The following is an 8125-nucleotide window of genomic DNA, read 5'->3' on the forward strand; positions in this document are numbered from 1 at the left end:
GATAGGTGCGATTACTATTGCAGGCAGGCTATAATATTCAGCAGTTTAGGTTGCTCATCGCCAGATGACATTGACACGCCTCCGGGCGCAGCTTAGTAATGCCCCATGCACTCGCGCACGAGTCCTATGCACGTGGATGTGGTAGCGGCGCACCTTCATTAATATGCATATGGCGCTACTACACCATTTATATGCCGCACAGCCGACGCATGCCTTACACCGGCCTTGCGCCGAGCTTCATGAATCCAGGGGCATGTCTCTGAACTGAACAAAGTGCTGCTAGACCTAACCGTGTTAGTATCCCCCATACCAGAACATGGAGTACAGTTGCACAGGTAACTTCAAACACACAGACACACACACACACACACACACACACACACACACACACACATAGCTTTGCATCCTCCTTTGATATTACCAGCCCCAATCCTTATACTAAAGTGAATGAGCTTATGCTGTACAAAGTCACTGTACACTTATTCCTTGAAACTCTCCAAATATCAAGGTAGAGTAATTTTCTGTCTTACTATCCCATATTATTCAGATGCTGGAAGTATTGCCAGGAGAAAGCACTTTGCTATTTAGCATTAGCCATACACCTCTAAACTGCAGTATTTGTATGGTTACCAGCAAGGTTGCTGTCTATGCTACATGCACAGTTTTTGTGAATCACAGTGTAGCATGACAACAGACAATTACTGACCTTACTCAAAAATGGTGTGCAGCGCTGCTATGCTGCACGGCAACTCATCCAGCACAGTGAAGTAGTGACTGCATAAAACCCTGCTCATTCACTAAAATGATACACAAGGTTCATAGGTTCATAGGTTCATAGGTTCATACTAGGCTATCTTCCCTAGGGCATTTATAAGCCTAGCCAGAGTGTGTATGGCTTTCACCACCCATATTAAATTAATTTTGCTATGCCCTTTTTCAAGGTTAGTATACTATGCCTCTGTCTAACAGTGACACAGAAGTGATACCCGGGGTAAACCTATGATCTCCCATCCACTCATCAAGATTCCTCTTGAAGAGAGTCAATGAGGGACTCTGCCTAACCTGGACTGGGATTTTATTCCAGAGTGAAGGGAGCATCTGGGTTATGAATCTGTCCCTCCAGCATGTCCTATTTATTTCAGTGCTGAGGTTCAAGTCCCTCGAGCGCATAGCTCGATGGGATTTGGATTTTCTGAGGTGCAGCATGGCCATTAATTCCGGGTTGGACATGGCTTTATACGTCAGGCACAGATCGCCTCTGAGCAGGCGGTATGCCACTGAGTAGAGCTGGAGTTTCTTTAACCGGGCAGCATACGGCATCTGTTTGAGCCCCTTGATCCTCTTGGTGAGGTACTTTTGGGGTCTTTCCAGTTGCTGCAGGCGTCTGGTAAGGTACATCCCAAACGGGGCATTGTACTCAATTATGGGCCTGATGAGGGATGAGTAAAGAGGCACGATGACCTCCCCTGATCTAGATGTGAATCCCTTGATGATTAGGTGGGCTATATAAAATGTTTTTCTAACCACTTTGGCCACGTGGTTGTCAAATGAGAGATTGCTATTAACTTGGGTCCCCAGGTCCCTAATTACTTCTTCTGTACTTAATGGATTACCACCTATGTGGTAATTTGTGGGCACTTTGTTTTTGCCAAAGGGGATGACTATACACTTTTTGGCATTTAGCTTGAGGCCATGGCTCTGGCACCAGTTTTCTGTTTCTATGAGGCCCTTTTGGAGGATGTTTGTGTCAGCTGGAGAGTCTATTACGGTGCCCAGTTTGCAGTCATCTGCGAACTTGGTCAGCCACAGTCCTTCTATGTTGGCCTGTACCTCCGGGAAATATATACCGAACAAGAGAGGTCCCAGGACTGAGCCTTGTGGGACGCCACTTGTAACTGGTCTGGAGTCTGACATGGCTCCAGCTATTCTAACCATGTGGGTTCTGTCCTTGAGCCAGTTTGCAACCCATCTAGTGACATGCCCGAGTGGAGTATTGTATCAAATGCTTTTGCGAGGTCCAGGTAGGCTGTGTGGACCACCTTCCCCTTGTTAATGGCCTTGGTGACTGTTTCAAAGAAATCGACCAGGTTCAAGAGGCAGGATCTGCCCTTAACAAAGCTGAACTGGGTAGGATCCAGTGTCTGCAGGTCCCCAATATCTTTATTTATAAGGTCCATGATGATCCTTTCCATAGCTTTGCAGACCAAGCTAGTGAGACTTATGGGGCGATAGTTTCCAGGATCCGTTGAGGCACCACCTTTGTGGAGAGGGACCACTGTTGCTGCACGCCACTCTCCGGGTACATATCCTGTAGTAAGGCTGAGATTGAACAGTAGTTTTAGGTTTGGGTTTAGCTCTTCTTGGAGTTCATGTAGGACGCAGCCGGGACACCAGCTGGTCCCATTGATGCTGTGTTTCTTGCTTTGGAGAGGGCAGCTCTTACCTGAGCATCTGAGATGTCAGGGGGGCAGCACTCTGCTGGGATAGATATTAGCCCTTTTGGTGGGGAGGAGGGGAGAAGTTTGCGCTGAACCTGTCAGCTAGGATGTTGGCAATGTCTGTGGGTTTGGTGTATTTTTTGTCATTTTGGACTAATTCTGAGCATATCTGGGAATTCCCACCCAGGTTCCTAACATAACTAAAGAAAGCCTTGTGATTATCCTTAGTGTCCTGTGCAATTTTTCTCTCGAAGCTGGCCTTAGACGATTTTATGAGTGCCCATATTTTTTGCTAATACTGATCAGAGATGCCTTCCCTTTTTGGGATTTTGCTCTATCATGTAGTAGCTTCCTCCTTCTATTGTATAGTTTGTTTATGGCTGGGGTCCACCAGACAGGACATCTGCCTTTGGAGGATTGGGTCTTGGTTTTATTTGGGATTGCATGATCCATGCATTCCTGAAGGTGTTCATAGAATGCATTTATAAAGGATTTTGCGGTCTGGGCCGTATTATCCACAGTCCCGGGGGCATTGAAGGATTCCACCTTGGTTTTGAGGAGTGTGAAATTTGCTTTAGAGAAGTTTTTCACTGTGGTTTTCTGGGCATGGGGTGGGGTCAGGATGTGAATATCCAGTGAGATTAGTTTATGGTCTGATCTTACCAGTGAGGGATACACTTCTGGTCTGGAGCATAGAGTCCCCATGTTGGCGATGATCAGGTCCAGTATGTTTTCCCCTCTTGTGGGAGTGGTAACAAGTTGTTCCATAGCATTTGAGTTTATAAATTCTAGGAACCTTTGGGCTAGGGTGTTGGAGCTAGAGTAATGCTCCCAGTCTATGGTTGGGTAGTTGAAGTCACCCAATATAATGGTGTTTGGAGAGACCTTCATATTTTCCAGTGTTCTCAGGAAGGCTGAGTGGGGTTCCTGGGTTTGGGAGGGTGGTCTGTAGCAGGCTATAAACTGGAAGGCAGTTTTACCCACTGTTAGTTGCACATGGATAGTCTCTGATGCTTCGTGCTGTGCCACCAACCTGGAGGTGTGGGTATCTTTGATGAATATTGATACTCCCCCTCCTTTTGTGGTTCGGTCCAAGTTTTGGGGCCAAAAAGCATGGTATGAGTTATAACCTGGTAGTGCTGGGGTGCTCTCGAGAGCCTTGAACCAGGTTTCTGTTACTGCACAGATATCGATGTTCTCCATGCTAAGGAGAGTTTAGAGTCGTGCATCTTGAGGTTTAGACTTCTGGCATTGAGTAGCATTACTCTTAGTTTCTTATCCCTTGTGATACCTATGGAGGTGGGTTTGTCTTTTGAGCCTTGCCTAAAAAGGCACTATGGGGGTAGCAAGAGCCTTTGCCAATATCCGAAAGCCCAGGGGTGACAGGTGCAAGCCGTCCCTAGCGAAGCATCATGGCTTGTCGAGCATGTCATCCCAGGCTGACAGGCATTGGATCCCCTTTGAATGACACCAATACTTAAGCCAATTGTTGAAATTGATAATCTTGTCTTCATACTGTGGCATCATTCTTGGTGAGGGTAAGATGCTACTCAAGGTCAGGGTCATACCGGCCTGGGCTACATACTCAGAGAGCTCCTCTATGTCTCTTTTCATGTAGTCCAGGGAGGTACGTCTCAGGTCATTCACACCAGCATGGACAATGACTGAGTCATATTTGTACTTGCCTTGGAGTGACCTGAGTGCTTGTGTTATGTGGTAGATCCTAGCACCCGACAGGCAGCTCACCGTGACCTTCTCCTTGTTCAGCCTGGTGAGTGGGATGTCAGTGTGCCTGATGATAGAGTCACCTATTACAAGTGTATCAGGTGTGTTGTTTAGCCTTAAGGGCTGTGACTGTTCGGAACACTGGCTTTGTGAGCTATGTGTTGCATGTGTTTTGTTTTGGGGTAGCGGTTGCTTGGGTGTCTGCTTTGGAGGTCTCTGCTGCTTAGGCAGATTTTTATTTAGAGCCTCCAAGTATGTTTTTGTGTGTTTATGTGTTTGGTTTGCTGTTGTGGTAGGTCTATGTGAGACTGGAATTGTAGTGAGTGTGGTTTCCTTCTCCTCCTGACTGGTTACGCCAGTACTGAGTTGAGAGAGCTTAGCCTCCAGTTTGGCTATATGGTTGCATCTCTCACATGTGTTGGAATTTGTTGGGAGGAGGAGAGGGTTGTCTGTGTACATGAGGCAGTTGTAACATTGCCTCAAGATTCCCAGATTCACCAGCTGGACTGGAGAGGAGATTGACAACTGACCTTTGGACATGCTAGAATAGTATTGGGAATTTCTTTATAATTGAAAAAATGGCCAATGGGGAGCAAGGTACTCCAGGGGGAGTTTGTGAGGGTGTAGTGCTTTTAAATTTTTTAGTCCCGACTTACATAATTGCTTTAGTGAGCAAGTGCCAGGTAACTTAAATGCAAAAATGACAAACAGTAACTTTCTTTCAAGTGAAACAAGGAAATAAGTACAGTAAGCAATGCAGATCCACAGAAGCGCTGAAAAGCCGCCTTTTAGGTGGAATTAGCTTTTCAGGGAAATAAGCATACAAACAAAACTAGATTCAGCAGGCCTGGATCTAGTCTATGCTACAGCAAACAAGGTGTACCAATTACAGTAAGAAATAGTTCAAATATGCAGGCACTATAAGCCTTTAACCAGAAATTCCCAGCTCAGAAGGGCAGAGTCCAGCCTCTTCTCCCACAAGAGTGCAGACCACGAACCTTCTTAATGTAAAATAACTGGCCTGAAAGCCCAAGTGCTTAAACCAGAACTAATACACTTTTAGAATAACAGACACTGAGCCCTCAATCAGCAGTTCCCAACTTAGAAGGATGTAAGCTACCTGTCCTGCCACCACAGTGCAGCCCACAAACCTTCCTAATGTAAAACAACTGGTCTAAAGCCCAAGTGCTTAAACTAAAAGGCTTAGAATAAGTTACACCAAGCAGTAATAAATACTGCAAAAGCACTTACTGTTTGTTCTGGGATTAAATTCTTGAATTTTACTGCTGTGTTCCGCTGTCTCCTTTGACTGTGATATTGTATGTTGTAGGGATTTAAAATTATAGCTCTAAGCAGTTTTATATCCCAGCCATGGTGGAAAATAATGTCGAAGCCATTGTCAGACTAGATCAGTACACATATTACATTATAAGGCAACAAAGAACAAAGACTATGGCGTAAGCAAACCGGTCCTCCAAAAAATAAATCATACAATATCACAGTCAAAGGAGGCAGCGGAACACAGCAGTAAAATTCAAGAATTTAATCCCAGAACAAACAGTAAGTGCTTTTGCAGCAGCAGCTGCTTCATCAGACAAATAAAGATCCAAACTGTAGTACTTTTAAACAGCAAAGCAGCCAATTAGCATGCAAAAACAATTAGGAATTAACAAGATCCCTTAAAGCCACACCAAAAAAATGCAGTTCAAAGCTCATTGTATAAATACAAAAACATTTCATTCATAAAAACATATAAAGCATTTCATTCAACAGCCAAAAAATGCAGCTCAAAAAAACATGAAAACATCTTATACTTAAAAGCATATAGAACATTTCACTCATAAAAACATTATAAAAATACTGAACATAATTAATATCTATCTGGCTAAGGGCCTATTCGTTAAAACTGGTTTAATAGAAAATGTATCATTGAGGCCTTTCCCCATACTGGCTTTCATTCTAATAATCCAGTTCAATTCTTTGCTTTCTACCTTAGTTCTATGTGGGCCCCCCCTATACCCACATTGACTGTTTCAACAACCATAAACTTAAAATTGTGCTGAGCACCTAGTAACATGATGTGCTTAGATAAAGCATTAGTCTCAGCTCTCCTGGAGATAACATTGATTCTCCCTCATCCTGTCTCGTAGCCTGCGTGATGTCATCCCAATGTAGAAACAGTAACAAACTGTGCAGTAGGCTAAATAAACTAGATTCACTGTGTTACAGTTAGCTCTGGCTCTAAAAAAACATATTTTTATGCATATCTGGATGTTCAAATGCAGCGCTACTGTCAATCAAATGACAGTAGTTATATGCCTGACAAGGAAATGTACCAATATAAAGCTGCGTATCAGTACTGGAGTTAAACTTTGGATAACATAGCAATTTCTTAAGTGATCTCTTATTCTTATACATATAGCTCGGGGCTTCTCCTACTATTGATTCCACTCTCTCATTAGATCTAAGTATATCCTAGTGTTTAGCATAGATGTCCTTCAACAATCTAATGTTGCTGGCATAAGTAACTGGTACTCTCAGTTTACAGTTGGTCACTTTCTGTTTGCAAAATTGAGTGGGTGAAGAGAAATATGGCTTACCCTCCTGAGTTCTAGATGTATATGCTCGAGCTGTAACTGAGCTAATTTCTTTCTTATTATAACCCCTCTCAAGGAATCGCTGTTCCATATGTTTCAATTCACAAGAGAAGGTGGAGTCACCTGCTGTCAGTCTGGATGTTCTTGACATCTGTGCTGTCACAACATTATTAAAAATGTGCCCAGGATGCATACTCTGTCTGTGGACAAACATATTCCTATGGCAACATTTCCTATAGATTTCAGAAGTAAAAGCACCATCAAGTCCCCTGGTAATCCTAACATCAAGAAAATCCATACATACAGTAGAGCTACTGGCCGTCAAACTAAGAAAGTCAGTACTACTGTTGAGTTGACCAATGAACTGAGACAGCTCATCGCCAGTGCCCTCCCACAGGAGGAAAAGATCAACAAATCTCCTGTAAAAAACAACCTGTCCAGGCTTGAGCTGAGGTATGATATGCATTTCCTCCCATTTTGCTATAACGAGGTTGGCGTAGCTATTGGCACAAGAAGTGCCCATAGCTACGCCATCCCTTTGTTTAAAAATACCTTCTTCAAACATAAAAATGTTATTATCAAGAATAAGTTCCATCAGCATACACCATAAATCTATCTTATGGATCTCATAAGTGCCATATTGCTTTAGACAGTCTCCCAACATCTCTATCCCTGTGTTGTTGGGTATGCACGTAAAAAGGGATTTCACATCTAATGCTATCATAATGCAACCAGCAACAGGTGGTTTAACTTGTATGTGAGCAAATAAGTCCCTAAGGAACTGTTCAGTATCCTTTAAAATATAACAGTTCTTAGCTAGGATTGGTTTCAAATGTTGTTCAACATTGATGGAAAGGGGTTCAGTGCACCACCCCCTTCCAGCTACTACTGGTCTCATAGGGGGTTTACTGGCATGCTTATGTATTTTAGGGAGGCCCTGTATAGTGGGCAAAGTTGGTTCTTGTATAATAAAATAATTAAAAAGATCAAGACTAATATGTCCAAGCTGCAGACATTCAAACAATTCATTATACACTCTACTAATAGACTGTTCAACCTGTTGCATTATAAATGGAATATAAATTAATGGATCATTGAGCATGGTATACATTGCATCCTAGTAAAATGTATAATCCATAACTACAAGACACCCACCTTTGTCTGCTGGTCTAAAGCTCAAGGTAGAATCCTGACACAATTGTTCTAGAGCTAACCTCTCATTAACTGATATGTTACAAAAAGTCTTTGTATTGTTATTATTTTCATACAAGGCATAAACGTCCCTAATGCATGCTTTTTAAAAACTTCAATAGCATCAACAGTAGGTGGTATAAAGCAGCTAGTTTTCCTGAAAATATTAGCATT

This window comes from Protopterus annectens, chromosome 10.part0 (genome assembly GCF_019279795.1).
Source record: "Protopterus annectens isolate FY-2018-M chromosome 10.part0, PAN1.0, whole genome shotgun sequence".
NCBI classification, from domain to species: domain Eukaryota; kingdom Metazoa; phylum Chordata; order Ceratodontiformes; family Protopteridae; genus Protopterus; species Protopterus annectens.